This window comes from Hordeum vulgare, chromosome 5H (assembly GCF_904849725.1).
Source record: "Hordeum vulgare subsp. vulgare chromosome 5H, MorexV3_pseudomolecules_assembly, whole genome shotgun sequence".
In the NCBI taxonomy this organism is placed as follows: domain Eukaryota; kingdom Viridiplantae; phylum Streptophyta; class Magnoliopsida; order Poales; family Poaceae; genus Hordeum; species Hordeum vulgare.
In genome coordinates, this window is record NC_058522.1 from 550,020,961 (window position 1) to 550,037,289 (window position 16,329).

Genomic DNA, 16,329 nt, shown 5'->3' on the forward strand with positions numbered 1-16,329 from the left:
AGGCATCGAAGTCCTCATATGTTCAAGTCTGAATATGTCTTTGATATCAATGTGGCAGTCAATTGGCATCTCAATACCGAAGATGTGCCTCAGCTTGAGCTTGTCATTCCTTATATCAACGCTAGCAAAACGTATGCCACTACGAAGGAAGTCCATGAGTACTGGATAGTGCTTGTCACTACTTCAACAACAACGAATTAAAATGGAACAAATGTTACATACTGCTATAAACAAGTATATTTCGGCAAAAGTATAATAATTAAGAATCATAACAAGTATATTTTGGCACAAGAATACTATGCAACTATGAAGGAAAATGCATTCACTTCAACAAAAGAGGAATCAAAAGAAGCCCTAGATATTGCTATCCTATGCAATTTTCATATATGAATCAAAAGAATAAATATATGCAACAAGGAAAATTCTTTCACTACAACTAAAGAGGAATAGATATTTCCCATAGGATTCAAATGGAACATATTGCTATCCTATGCAATTTTCATATCCTATGTATTGATCAAGAAACCCTAAATAAACTATGACATATATGTTCTCCCACAATTTTGCCAATATGCAACAAGGAAAATTGTTTCACTACAAATAAAGAGAAATTGATCTTTAGGATTCAAATGGAACATATTGCTATACTATGCAATTTTCATAACCTTTGATCAAAGGAAAGCCTCAAAACTTACCTCGCCCATTGGAAGACCATGACATTTCTGTTGAAACAAAGTTGGATGACGACAACACCTTCTTGATTGGTCGTGTACTCCAGATCAAGCCCCATGACCTTGTCTTTCTCCTCCGCCACTTCAAGCCGTTCCTCGAAATAGGAAAGAAAACGAGGCACCATGGCGCTGTCGTTCGTGTAGACGACATTGAGTTTTGTTGGGCCATGTGCAAGCACCTCCCAGTAGCGAGTGATTGGATCATCCATGGTGGAAGATATGGGGAATAGGAGAGGAGAGCGAATAGGAGACGATAATGGCCGCGCGCGATTACTGTAGCCCCCGAGAATGGCCACTTATCCTATTTTTCATCGCGCGAAATGACGCGGGATGAGAACGGATTGAACCTTAAGTCCCGGTTTGAGACACCAACCGGGACTAAAGGGGATCGCACCAGGCGAACGTTTGCCACCACCCCTTTAGTCCCGGTTTGTGGCTCAACCCAGGACTAAAGGACCTTAACGAACCGGGACAAAAGTCATTTGGCCTCCAGCCGCTCGAACCGGGACTAATCGTCACATTAGTCCCGGTTCAAAACCAAACCGGGACTAAAGGGTCAAACGGAAGACCTGTTTTCTACTAGTGAGATGTTGAACAACGTCCGAAGTGCGGGTGCATGATACGTCCATTTTGCATCATGCTTTCATGTTGATATTTATCTCTTTATGGACTGTTATCATACTTTGTGGTACCATACTTATGCCTTTTCCCTCATATTTTGCAAGGTTTATTTGAAGAGGGAGAATACCGACAGCTGGAATTCTGGACTGGAAAAGGAGCAAGTCTGAGTCCTCTATTATGCGCAACTCCAAATGCCCTGAAAATCAACGTGGATTTTTTTGGGAATATATAAAAAATACTGGGCGAAAGAAGTGTCAGAGGGGAGCAACCAGGGGCCCACAAGCCTGGTTGCCGCGGCCTACCCCCTGGCCGCGGCAACAGGGCTTGTGGGCACCCTGGTGGCCCAATGGCCCCCCTCTTTTGCTATATGAAGGGTTTTGTCCGAGAAAAAAATCAGGGTGGAGCTTTTTCGTGGATTCTACGCCGCCACGAGGCGGAACTTGAGCAGATCCAATCTAGAGCTCCGGCAGGACGATCCTGGCGGGAAAACTTCCCTCCCGGAGGGGGAAATCGTCGCCATCGTCATCACCAACACTCCTCTCGTCGGAGGGGAGTCATCTCCATCAACATCTTCATCAGCACCATCTCCTCTCCAAACCCTAGTTCATCTCTTGTAACCAATTAATACGTCTCAAACGTATCTATAATTTTTGATGATTTCACGCTGTTATCTTGCCTTCTTTGTATGTTTTATGTACCTTTTTATATCTTTTTGGGACTAACTTATTAATTCAGTGCCAAGTGCCAGTTCCTGTTTTTTCCGTGTTTTTGACTCTTTTCAGATCTGATTTTGGAACAAAGTCCAAACGGAAGAAAACCCCGAAATGATTTTTTCCGGAACGGAAGAAGTCCAGGGCCTTTTGGGCCAAGCCAGGTGGGCTCCAGGGAGCCCACAAACCCCCACTCTGCCACCAGAGGGAGGCAGCGGAGGGCAGGCTTGTGGCCTCCCTGGCCGCCCCCTGACCTAGGTCTTTGGCCTATAAATTCCCAAATATTCTGCAAAAAATTAGGGGAGCCTCGAAAATACTTTTCCACCGCCGCAAGCTTCCGTTTCCGCGAGATCTCATCTGGAGACCCTTCCCGGCACCCTGCCGGAGGGGACTTTGGAGTTGGAGGGCTTCTTCATCATCATCATCATCGCCCTTCCAATGACTCGTGAGTAGTTCACTTCAGACCTACGGGTCCGTAGTTAGTAGCTAGATGGCTTCTTCTCGCTCTTGGATCTTCAATACAAAGTTCTCCATGATCTTCATGGAGATCTATCCGATGTAATCTTCTTTGGCAGTGTGATTGTCGAGATCCGATGAATTGTGGACTTGTGATCAGATTATCTATGATATATATTTGAGTCTTTGCTGATTTCTTATATGCATGATTTGATATCCTTGTAAGTCTCTCCGAGTCTTGGGTTTAGTTTGGCCAACTAGATCTATGATTCTTGCAATGGGAGAAGTGCTTGGTTTTGGGTTCTGCCATGTGGTGACCTTTCCCAGTGACAGTAGGGGCAGCAAGGCACACATCAAGCAGTTGCCATCAAGGGTAAAAAAGATGGGGGTTTTATCATTGGTATGAGATTATCCCTCCACATCATGTCATATTGCTTAAGGCGTTACTCTGTTCTTATGGACTTAATACACTAGATGCATGCTGGATAGCTGTCGACGTGTGGAGTAATAGTAGTAGATGTAGAAAGTATCGGTCTACTTGTTTCGAACGTGATGCCTATAGAAATAATCATTGCATAGATATCGTCACGACTCTGCACAGTTCTATCAATTGCTCGACAGTAATTTGTTCACCCACCGTCTACTTGCTTTCATGAGAGAAGCCACTAGTAAACACTATGGCCCCCGGGTCTATTCACATCCATCGTTTACAACTCCGCTTTTACTTCGCTTTGTTACTTTGTTGCTTTCAGTTCTCACTTGGCAAACAATCTATAAGGGATTGACAACCCCTTCATAGCGTTGGGTGCAAGCTTTTGTGTTTGTGCAGGATCTTAACATACTCCTCCGCCGGATTGATACCTTGGTTCTCAAACTGAGGGAAATACTTACCTCCGCTGTGCTACATCATCCTCTCCGCTTCGAGGGAACACCAACGCAGAAGGATTCCTGGTGTCGTCAACGTGCCCATTTCTGGCGCCACTGGAAGGTCTTTTGTGCAGTAGCATAACGGACATCAGAAGCATTTCTGGCGCCATTGCCAGGGAGGAGAAATCAAGATCTATCCAAGTAGGTCTCACAAACTCTTCTCTTGCATTTACTTTTGTTGCCAGTTGCCTCTCATTTTCCTCTCCCCCACTTCACATTTGCCGTTTTCATTTGCCTTTCGCTTTCGCTGTCTTCTTTTGCCCGTTTCACTCTCTCTTCCTGCTCGTTTGTGTGTGAGATAGTCCATCAATGGCTAGACCCACCACTCCAAACGACACCCCTGAAAATGAAGTTCTCAATTTCAGGAAGAATGAGGAAGAAAATTTGAAGGACGCTTGGTACAGGATTTGCAATGCTCAAAGTAGATCTACTCATAAGCAATCCACGACCGTCCTCCTTCGAAGTTTCTATGTTGGAATTTCTCCTTGGAATAGGTATATCCTTGATACCATTGTAGGCGGGAACTTTTTGGGGAGCCATACTGTTGACTCCTATAGAGCTATCATTAATTTGGTAGGCTCACCCCCGCTCATGGTTAATGGAACTATCTTGACCTTGGAACACGTGATGCAAAGGCTTGACGCTATTGAAAACAAAATTGCCACAGTTGAACTTATTGAGGGTTTGGATAGAAAGATCCACAATCAAATCTCTCAGTATGGATCCAAAGTGGGAAACTTTTTGAAAAATTTAAAGGAGAAGGAACTTATAGTTAATGATTCTTCTAGAATTGCCAAATTAGAAGATGTCATAACTAACTTGGGTTCCGCTTTTGCCGCTGTGCAAAATACTCCAAATCTTACTCTCAAAAAGACCGTCAAGCCTGTTTTTGTTCCTAGATCTAGTGGTGAGTCATCTAATAAAGATGAAAATCTTAAGATGATAAATGATCACGCTACCTATGGTTTGAGTAACAAAGATGACTATACATGATTCCATCACTTTCGCCTAGCTAAGGGCGTTAAACAAAAGCGCTTGTTGGGAGGCAACCCAACGAGTTTATCCTTTTTCTTTCTATTTTGTGTTTTCCACACTTTCATAGTTCTGTTATGATTGTGTTTTGTGTTTTTCTTTTTTGCGTTTGTGCCAAGCAAAACCGTTATGATTAGTCTTGAGGATGATAGTTTGGTCATGCTGAAAAAGACAGAAACTTTCTGCTCACGAAAAGAATTTTCGTTTTTTTCTGTAAGAGCTTTTGAGTTGATTCTTTTTGTTGCTGATGGCTACGCAAATTCTTCAGACTGTCGTAATTTTTCAGAATTTGTGAAGTACTAGAGGTATACGAAACATACAGATTGCTACAGACTGGTCTGCTGTTAACAGATTCTATTTTTGTTATGTTGGTTGCTTATTTTGATGAAACTATGGATAGTATCGGGGGGTATTAGCCATGGAAGATTGAAAGTACAGTAACCCAACATCAGCGCAAGTAGAATTTAAGTTTGCTACAGTACCTAAGGAAGTGGTGGTTTGCTTTCTTGTACTAATGTTATCACGAGTTTCTGTTTAAGTTTCGTGTTGTGAAGTTTTCAAGTTTTGGGTGAAGTTCTTATGGACAAAAGGATAAAGAGTAGCAAGAGCTCAAGCTTGGGTATGCCCAAGGCACCCAAAGAGATTCAAGGATGCTGTAAAAGCCTAAGCTTGGGGATGCCCCGGGAAGGCATCCCCTCTCTCGTCTTCAATCCATCGGTAACGTTACTTGGGGCTATATTTTTATTCACCACATGTTATGTGTTTTTGCTTGGAGCGTCTTGTATCATAGGAGTCTTTTATTTTTGTTGTGTCACAATCATCCTTGCTGCACACCTAGAGAGAGAGAGATGCACACATCATGATTTTGTCGAGCTTCACTTATATCTTTTGGTAGACAATTCAACTCACATGTGCTTCACTTATATCTTTTGAGCTAGATATTTTTTCTCTATGTGCTTCACTTATATATTTTAGAGCACAACGGTGCGTGACTTGGTATCTGATCTATGCTTTGAAAGTAGTCTCAAAAGGGGTAGTTATCCAAAGGGATACGAAAACTTCCACCTTCATGTGCATTGAATACTTAGAGAAGTTTGATTCATCTCAATTAGTTTTGAGTTGTGGTTATGGTAATATTGAAGTCATGCTAGTAAGGTGTTGTGGATCTAGAAATACTTGTGTTGAAGTTAGTGATTCCCGTAGCATGCACGTATGGTGAACCGCTATGTGATGAAATCTGAGCATGATTAGTATATTGACTGTCATCCTTTGCGTGGTGGTCGGGATCGCGCGATGGTTTATACCTACCAACCCTTCCCCTAGGAATATGCGTTGAATGCTTTGTTTCGATTACTAATAAAACTTTTGCAACAAGTATATGAGTTCTTCATGACTAATGTTGAGTCCATGGTTTAGATGCACTTTCACCTTCCACCATCACTATCTTCTTAGTGCCGCGCAACTTTCGCCAATGCAGAAAACCCACCATTAGCCTCCCTCAAAATAGGCACCATACCTACCTACTATGGCGTTTTCAAAGTCATTCCGAGATATATTGCCATGCAACTACCACCATGACATGTGCCACCACGTCTACATTGCCTTTGCATGATCATAAGATAGCTAGCATGATGTTTCCATTGATGTCTATGCCATGCTAGATCATTGCCACGGTACACTACCGAAGGCATTCCATATAGAGTCATAGTTGCTCCAAGTTTTGAGTTGAAAGTGTGATGATCATCATTATTGGAGCATTGTCCCATGTGAGGAAATAAAAGAGGCCAAAGAAGCCCATAAAAAAAGAGGCCAAAGAGCCCACCAAAATAAAAAATATATGTATAAAAAAAGAGAGAAAAAGAGAGAATGGACAATGCTACCACTTTTTCCACACTTGTGCATATTAAGCACCATGATCTTCATGATTGAGAGTCTCTCGTTTTGTCACCACCATATAGCTAGTGGGAAATTTTCATTATATAACTTGGCTTGTATATTCCAATGATAGGTTTCCTCAAAATTGCCTTAGGTCTTCGTGAGCAAGCAAGTTGTATGCACACCCACTAGTTTTCTTTAAGAGCTTTCACATACTTGTAGCTCTAGTGCATCATTTGTATGGCAATCCCTACTCATTCACATTGATATCTATTGATGAGCATCTCCATAGCTCATTGATATGCCAATGTGACTATCTTCTCCTTTTTGTCTTGCAACCTCCACCACATTCCACACCATCTATAGTGCTATAACCATGGCTCACGCTCATGTATTGCGTGAGAGTTGAAAATGTTTGAGAAAGTAAAGGTGTGAAACAATTACTTGGCCAATACCGGGGTTGTGCATGATTTAAATTCATTGTGCAATGATGATAGAGCATAGCCAGACTATATGCTTTTCTAGGGATAACTTTCTTTTGGCCTTGTTATTTTGAAAGTTCATGATTACTTTGCTAGTTTGCTTGAATTATTATTGTTTCCACGTCAATAGCAAACTATTGTTTTGAATCTAATGGATCTGAACATTCACGTCACATAAGAGGAATTACAAAGGAAACCTATGCTAGGTAGCATGAAAGCATCAAAAATTCATTCTTATCACTTCCCTACTCGAGGACGAGCAGGAGTTAAGCTTGGGGATGCTTGATACGTCTCAAACGTATCTATAATTTTTGATGATTTCACGCTGTTATCTTGCCTTCTTTGTATGTTTTATGTACCTTTTTATATGTTTTTGGGACTAACTTATTAATTCAGTGCCAAGTGCCAGTTCCTGTTTTTTCCGTGTTTTTGACTCTTTTCAGATCTGATTTTGGAACGGAGTCCAAACGGAAGAAAACCCCCAAAATGATTTTTTCCCAAACGGAAGAAGTCCAGGGGGCTTTTGGGCCAATCCAGGTGGGCTCTAGGGAGCCCACAAGCCCCCACTCCGCCACCAGTGGGAGGCGGCGGTGGGAAGGCTTGTGGCCTCCCTGGCCGCCCCCTGACCTAGGTCTTTGGCCTATAAATTCCCAAATATTCTGCAAAAAATCAGGGGAGCCTCGAAAATACTTTTCCGCCGCCGCAAGCTTCCATTTCCGCGAGATCTCATCTGGAGACCCTTCCCGGCACCCTACCGGAGGGGACTTTGGAGTTGGAGGGCTTCTTCATCATCATCATCACCCTTCCAATGACTCGTGAGTAGTTCACTTCAGACCTACGGGTCCATAGTTAGTAGCTAGATGGCTTCTTCTCTCTCTTGGATCTTGAATACAAAGTTCTCCATGATCTTCTTGGAGATCTATCCGATGTAATCTTCTTTGGCGGTGTGTTTGTCGAGTTCCGATGAATTGTGGACTTGTGATCAGATTATCTATGATATATATTTAAGTCTTTGCTGATTTCTTATATGCATGATTTGATATCCTTGTAAGTCTCTCTGAGTCTTGGGTTTAGTTTGGCCAACTAGATCTATGATTCTTGCAATGAGAGAAGTGCTTGGTTTTGGGTTCTGCCATGTGGTGACCTTTCCCAGTGACAGTAGGGGAAGCAAGGCACACATCAAGCAGTTGCCATCAAGGGTAAAAAGATGGGGTTTTTATCATTGGTTTGAGATTATCCCTCTACATCATGTCATCTTGCTTAAGGCATTACTCTGTTCTTATGCACTTAATACACTAGATGCATGCTGGATAACGGTCGACGTGTGGAGTAATAGTAGTAGATGCAAAAAGTATCGGTCTACTTGTTTCGGACATGATGCCTATAGAAATAAGCATTGCATAGATATCGTCACGACTTTGCACAGTTCTATCAATTGCTCGACAATAATTTGTTCACCCACCGTCTACTTGATTTCATGAGAGAAGCCACTAGTAAACACTATGGCCCCCGGGTCTATTCACATCCATCGTTTACAACTCCGCTTTTACTTTGCTTTGTTACTTTGTTGCTTTCAGTTCTCACTTGGCAAACAATCTATAAGGGATTGACAACCCCTTCATAGCGTTTGGTGCAAGCTTTTGTGTTTGTGCAGGATCTTGAGATACTCCTCCGCCGGATTGATACCTTGGTTCTCAAACTGAGGGAAATACTTACCTCCGCTGTGCTACATCATCCTCTCCGCTTTGAGGGAACACCAACGCAGAAGGATTCCTGGTGTCGTCAACGTGCCTATTTCTGGCGCCACTGGAATGTATTTTGTGTAGTAGGATTACGGACATCACCAATCTCCATCTCGCGACTCCGATTGGTACTTGTAAGGTTGCTAGTAGTGTTGATTACTCTTTGTAGTTGATGCTAGTTGGATTACTTGGTGGAAGAGTTTATGTTCAGATCCTTGATGCTACTCATTACACCTCTGATCATGATTATGATTATGCTTTGTGAGTAATTGCTTTTGTTTCTGAGGACATGGGATAAGTCATGCTGATAATAGTCATGTGAATTTGGTATTCGTTCGGTATTTTGATATGTTGTATGTTGTATTTTCCTCTAGTGGTGTTATGTGAACGTCGACTACATAACACTTCACCATACTTGGGCCTAGAGGAAGGCATTGGGGAGTAGTAAGTAGATGATGGGTTGCTAGAGTGACAGAAGCTTAAACCCCAGTCTATGCGTTGGTTCGTAAGGGGCTGATTTGGATCCACTAGTTTAATGCTATGGTTAGACGTTGTCTTAATTCTTCTTTTGTAGTTGCGGATGCTTGCGAGAGGGGTTAATCATAAGTGGGATGCTTGTCCAAGTAAGGGCAGTACCCAAGCGCCGGTCCACCCACATATCAAACTATCAAAGTAACGAACGCGAATCGTACGAACATGATGAAACTAGCATGACAGAAATTCCCGTGTGTCCTCGGGAGCGTTTTTCCTCTTATAAGACTTTGTTCAGGCTTGTCCCTTGCTACAAACGGGGTTGGGCCACTTTGATGCACCGTTGCTACTACTTGTTACTTGTTACTTTTCGCTTGCTATGTTTCACCTCACTACACCATCACTTGTTACCGCTACTTTCAGTGCTTGCAGTTATTACCTTGCTGAAAACTGTTTATCAGAGCCTTCTGCTCCTCGTTGGGTTCGACACTCTTACTTATCAAAAGGACTACGATTGATCCCCTATACTTGTGGGTCATCAAGACTCTTTTCTGGCACCGTTGCCGGGGAGTGAAGCGCCTTTGGTAAGCGGAATTTGGTAAGGAAACATTTATATACTGTGCTGAAATTTATTGTCACTTGTCACTATGGAAACTGTTCCTTTGAAGAGTTTGTTCGGGGTATCTTCACCACGAATGGAAGCACGAGGGGTTTCTCCTCAACCTGAGGTACTTACTGAAAATATCTTTTATGAAATTCCTTCGGGTATGCTTGAGAAACTGCTGGCTAATCCTTTTATAGGAGATGGATCATCACATCCAGACTTGCATCTAATCTATGTAGATGAAGTTTGTGGTTTATTTAAGCTTGCAGGTTTTCCCGAGGATGAGGTAAAGAAGAAAGTCTTTCCTTTATCTTTGAAGGATAAGGTGTTGACATGGTATATGCTATGTGATGATACTGGATCATGGGACTACAATCGGTTGAAATTAGAATTTCATCAAAAGTTCTATCCTATGCATTTAGTACATCGTGATCGGAATTATATTTATAACTTTTGGCCTCGTGACAGGGAAAGCATAGCTCAAGCTTGGGGGAGGCTTAAATCAATGCTATATTCATGCCCCAATCATGAGCTCTCGAGAGAAATTGTCACTCAAAACTTTTATGCTTGGCTTTCTCATGAAGATCGTACCATGCTTGACACTTCTTGTACCGGTTCTTTTATGAAGAAGGATATTGATCACAAGTGGAATTTATTGGAAAGAATCAAACGTAACTCTGAAGATTGGGAGCTTGAAGAAGGTAAGGGGTCAGGTATGAATTTCCAGTTTGATTGCGTTAAATCTTTTGTTGAAACAAGCACCTCTGGAGATTTTAGCGCTAAGTATGGACTTGACTCTGAGATAGTAGCTTCTCTATGTGAATCTTTTGCTGCTCATGTTGATCTTCCCAAAGAGAAGTGGTTTAAGTAGCATCCGCCTGTAGAAGTCAACATAGTTAAACCCAATCTAGTTGAAGAGAAAGTCATTGCCTTTAGTGATCCTATTGTTCCTTGTGCCTACGCTGAGAAAGTACCTTAACCTGCTAGGAAAAAGGATTATTCTAAAGCTCCAGCTGTGATACGTAGGGGTTACATTAGACCACTTGCACCCCCTGAGGAAATTAGAGTTGAACCTAGTGTTGCTATTATCAAAGATCTCTTAGCCGAAGACATAGACGGGCATGTTATCAAATTCTGTGAGGACTCCGCTAGAATTGCTAAACCTCACGCGAAAGAAAAATACGGACCTGTAGTTGGCCTGCCGGTTGTTTCTGTCAAGATAGGAGATCACTGTTATCATGGTTTATGTGATATGGGTGCTAGTGTTAGTGCAATACCCCGGTCCCTATATGATGAAATCAAAGATGAGATTCCACCTGCTGAGTTAGAATCCATTGATGTCACTATTACGCTAGCTAATAGAGACACTATCTGCCCTCTGGGAATTGTGAGAGACGTAAAAGTCCTGTGTGGTAAGACGAAGTATCCTACTGATTTCCTCGTCCTTGCTACTGCACAATATAGATTTTGTCCCATCATATTTGGTAGACCCTTTCTCAACACTGTCAATGCTCATATTGATTGTAGTAAACAGACTGTCACTGTTAGTTTCGAGGGTGTGTCTCATGAATTTAACTTCTCCAAGTTTGGAAGACAACCCCATGAAAAGGAGCCGTCTGGTAGGGATGAAATCATTGCTCTTGCCTCTATTGTCGTACCTCCTACGGATCCTTTAGAGCAATATTTGCTTGAGCATGAAAATGATATGCATATGGATGAAAGAGATGAGATAGATAAAATTGTTTTAGAACAATATCCTATTCTCAAGAATAATCTGCCTGTTGAACTGCTTGGGGATCCTCCCCCACCAAAGGGTGATCCTGCGTTCGAGGTAAAACAGTTACCAGATACTCTTAAGTATGCCTATCTTGATGAGAAGGAGCTATATCCTGTTATTATTAGTGCTCACCTCTCGAATCACGAAGAGAAGAAGTTATTAAAAACTTTGAGGAAGCACCGTGCTGCTATTGGATATACTCTTGATGATCTAAAGGGTATTAGTCCCACTCTATGTCAGCACAAGATTAAAACCGATCCTGATTCTAAGCCAGTTGTTGATCATCAACGGAGATTAAATCCGAGGATGAAAGAGGTCGTGAGAAAAGAAATATTAAAGCTTCTGGAGGCAAGAATCATTTATCCTGTTGCTCAGTGATTGGGTAAGCCCAGTACATTGCGTACCTAAGAAGGGAGGTATCACCATCGTTCCTAATGATAAGGATGAACTAATCCCATAGAGGATTATTACTGGCTATAGGATGGTGATAGACTTCCGGAAACTGAACAAGGCAACCAGGAAAGACCATTATCCTTTTCCGTTTATCGACCAAATGCTAGAAAGGCTATCCAAACACACACACTTCTGCTTTCTAGACGGTTATTCAGGTTTCTCGCAAATACCTGTTGCACAATCTGATCAGGAGAAAACCATGTTCACCTGCCCTTCGGTACATTTGCTTATAGACGTATGCCTTTTGGCTTATGCAATGAACCTGCCACCTTTCAAAGATGTATGATGGCAATATTCTCTGACTTTTGTGAAAAGATTGTTGAGGTTTTCATGGATGATTTCTCCGTTTACGGTTCTTCCTTTGACGATTGCCTCAGCAACCTTGATCGAGTCTTACAGAGATGCAAAGATACTAACCTCGTCTTGAACTGGGAGAAGTGCCACTTCATGGTTAATGAAGGCATCGTCTTAGGACACAAAATCTTTGAGAAAGGCATTGAAGTTGATAAGGCTAAGGTTGATGCAATTGAGAAAATGCCTTGCCCCACAGATATCAGAGGTATACGAAGTTTCCTAGGTCATGTTGGTTTCTATAGAAGGTTCATTAAAGACTTCTCTAAGATTTCTAGGCCTCTTACCAACCTCTTGCAGAAGGATGTTCCTTTTGTTTTTGATGAGGATTTTGAAGAAGCTTTCGAAATACTTAAGAAGGCCTTGATAACCGCACCTATTGTTCAACCACCCGATTGGAACTTGCCCTTTGAAATCATGTGCGACGCTAGTGATTACGCTGTTGGTGCTGTTCTAGGACAAAGAGTTGACAATAAGTTGAATGTTATTCACTACGCTAGTAAAACTCTAGGCAGTGCCCAAAGAAACTAAGCCACTACGGAGAAGGAGTTTTTAGCAGTCGTGTTTGCATGTGAAAAGTTCAGATCTTATATAGTTGACTCCAAAGTCACTATTCACTCTGATCATGCTGTTATTAAGTACCTTATGGAGAAGAAGGACGCTAAGCCTAGGCTAATCAGATGGGTTCTCCTGCTACAGGAATTTGATTTGCACGTTGTTGACCGAAAGGGTGCTGATAACCCTGTAGCAGATAACTTGTCTTGGCTAGAGAATGTCCTTGATGACCCACGACCGATCGATGACAACTTTCCTGATGAGCAATTGAATGTCATCCGCACTTCACATAATTCACTGTGGTATGCTGATTACGCAAACAATATTGTAGCCAAATACATACCACCCAGTTTCACCTACCAGCAAAAGAAGAAATTTTTCTTTGATTTGAGACACTACTTTTGGGATGATCCGCACTGTTGTGGTTTTGTCACGGCAGATGTCCTCGTGAAAGGACATAGTACTGGAGCCATCGCACTTTGGTGGCGACTCAAAGGGGTTGAACGGGAGTGAGACGGCGATTTACCCAGGTTCGGCCCCTTGTGAGGAGGTAAAAGCCTACGTCCTGCTTTGAGTTGTATTGATGGAGTTTCGATTACAAGGAGGGCGTAACTCGCCAGACCTAGTACTCGATGACTTCTAACCTGTCCTCTTCTCCTCTGGGACTCGCCTTTATATACAGGTCGAGTCCTTAGGGTTTACAAGGATCCTTTCCTTTACACAAATCGTGACTCTTGCGATCTCTAAGTCGCCTCCTTCCGAAGCTTGGAGACCTTCTTTATTATGGACTCCTTCCGAAAGTCATAAACCGCCATACTACTCTTGGCTCTACCAGACCAAGGCCCAAACTACATTTTAGATGAGTCGCCAGCTTTGGTGACCCGGCCCAACTAGGGTGGGTTATCAACAGATAATATCCCCAACATTAGCCTTTATAAGGAAGGAGTAGATGGTGTTATTAGACGTTGTGTGCCTGAACATGAACAGGGACAGATCCTGCAGAAGTGTCATTCCGAGGCTTACGGAGGACACCATGCTAGAGACAGAACTGCTCATAAGGTATTGCAATCAGGTTTCTATTGGCCCACTCTCTTCAAGGATGCACGTAAGTTTGTCTTGTCTTGTGACGAATGCCAAAGAATAGGGAACATCAGTAAGCGTCAGGAAATGCCTATGAACTATTCACTTGTCATTGAACCACTCGATGTGTGGGGCTTTTATTATATGGGACCTTTCCCAAGTTCCAATGGGTATACTCACATCTTAGTTGCTCTGGATTACGTCACTAAGTGGGTAGAAGCTATCCCCACTAGAAATGTTGATCACCACACCTCTATTAAGATGCTTAAAGAAGTCATTTTCCCAAGATTTGGAGTCCCTAGATATCTGATGACTGATGGCGGTTCACACTTCATTCATGGTGTTTTCCGCAAGATGCTCGCTAAGTATGATGTCAACCATAGAGTTGCATCTCCTTATCATCCCCAGTCTAGTGGTCAAGTGGAATTGAGTAATAGGGAGATCAAATTGATCTTACAAAAGACCGTCAATAGATCCCGAAAGAATTGGTCTAGCAAACTTGACGATGCACTATGGGCTTATAGGACTGCTTATAAGAATCCCATGGGCATGTCGCCGTATAAAATGGTTTACGGTAAGGCCTGTCATTTACCTCTTGAGCTGGAACACAAAGCTTATTGGGCAATCAAAGAGCTCAACTTCGATTTCAAACTTGCCGGTGAGAAGCGGTTGTTTGATATCAGCTCGTTAGATGAATGGAGGGCCCAGGCATATGAGAATGCCAAGTTGTTCAAGGAAAAGGTTAAGAGATGGCACGATAAAAGAATACAAAAACGAGAGTTAAATGTAGGTGATTATGTCCTGCTATACAATTCTCGTTTAAGATTCTTCGCACGCAAGCTTCTCTCTAAATGGGAAGGTCCCTACGTTGTCGAGGAAGTATATCGTTCCGGTGCCATCAAAATCAATAACACGGAAGGTAATTTTCCTAGAGTGGTAAATGGGCAAAGAATCAAGCATTATATCTCTGGTACTCCCATAAATGTTGAGACTAATATCATCAATATCATAACTCCATAGGAGTACATAAGGGATGTTTATCAGCCTGTTTCAGACAGTGAAAACGAAGAGGTATGTGTTTCGGTAAGTAATTGGACTCCGAAACTTTTCCAATAGGAATTTTTCTCTGTTTTAGAATTTATGGAAAATTAGAAAAATAAAAAGCAGTCCGGAGAGCGCACGAGGCGGTGATACGTCTCCATCGTATCTACTTTTCCAAACTCTTTTGCCCTTGTTTTGGACTCTAATTTGCATGATTTGAATGGAACTAACCTGGACTGACGCTGTTTTCAGCAGAATTGCCTTGGTGTTATTTTTGTGCAGAAATCAAAGTTCTCCAAACGTCCCGAAAATTTACGGGGAGAAATTTTGGAAAATATCAAAAATATCTGCGCCAAGTTCCACCTCAGGGGGTGGGCCAGTGGGCCACAAGCCCCTGCTCCGCCACCACCCCCCTGGTGGCGGTGGGCAGGCTTGTGGGGCCCACAGGCACCTGCCGCCCCCAACTCCAGCTCTATAAGTTGCCTTTCGTCCCGGAAAAAATAAAAAGAGAAGTTTTCATCGCGTTTTCGATACGGAGGCACCGCCACCTCCTGTTCTTCATCTGGAGGGCAGATCTGGAGTTCGTCTTGGGCTCCGGAGAGGGCAAATCGTCGCCATCGTCATCATCAACCTTCTTCCCTCTCCAATTCCACGAAGCTCTTCGTCGTTCGTGAGTAATCTATTCGTAGGCTCGCTGGGCGGTGATGTGTAGGATGAGATCTATCATGTAATCGAGTTACTTTTGATGGGGATTGATCCCTAGTATCCACTATGTTCTGAGATTGATGTTGCTACTACTTAGCCATGCTTAATGCTTGTCACTAGGGCCCGAGTGTCATGATTTCAGATCTGAAATTATTATGTTGTCACCAATATATGTGTGTTTTAGATCCGATCTTGCAAGTTCTAGTTACCTACTATGTGTTATGATCCGGCAACCCCAGAGTGACAATAACCGGAACCACTCCCGGTGATGACCATAGTTTGAGGAGTTCATGTGTTCACCAAGTGCTAATGCGTTGGTCCGGTTCTTTATTAAAAGGAGAACCTTAATATCCCGTAGTTTCCTTTTGGACCCCGCTGCCATGGGAGGGATGGACAATAGATGTCATGCAAGTTCTTTTCCCTAAGCACGTATGACGACACACGGAATGCATGCCTACACCACATTGACGAACGGGAGCTAGTCACATATCTCTCTGTGTTATAGTTGTTGCATGATGAATATCATCCAAACAAATCACCGACCCATTGCCTACAAGTTTGTACTACTGTTGCTACTGTTGTTACTTGTCTTGCTCTGCTGCTACTACTGTTGCTACTGTTGTTACTTGTCTTGCTCTGCTGCTACTACTGTCATTTGCTACTATTGCTACTTGGTACTGCTGTCACTACTCCTGTTCCTTTCCACTGCTATTGCT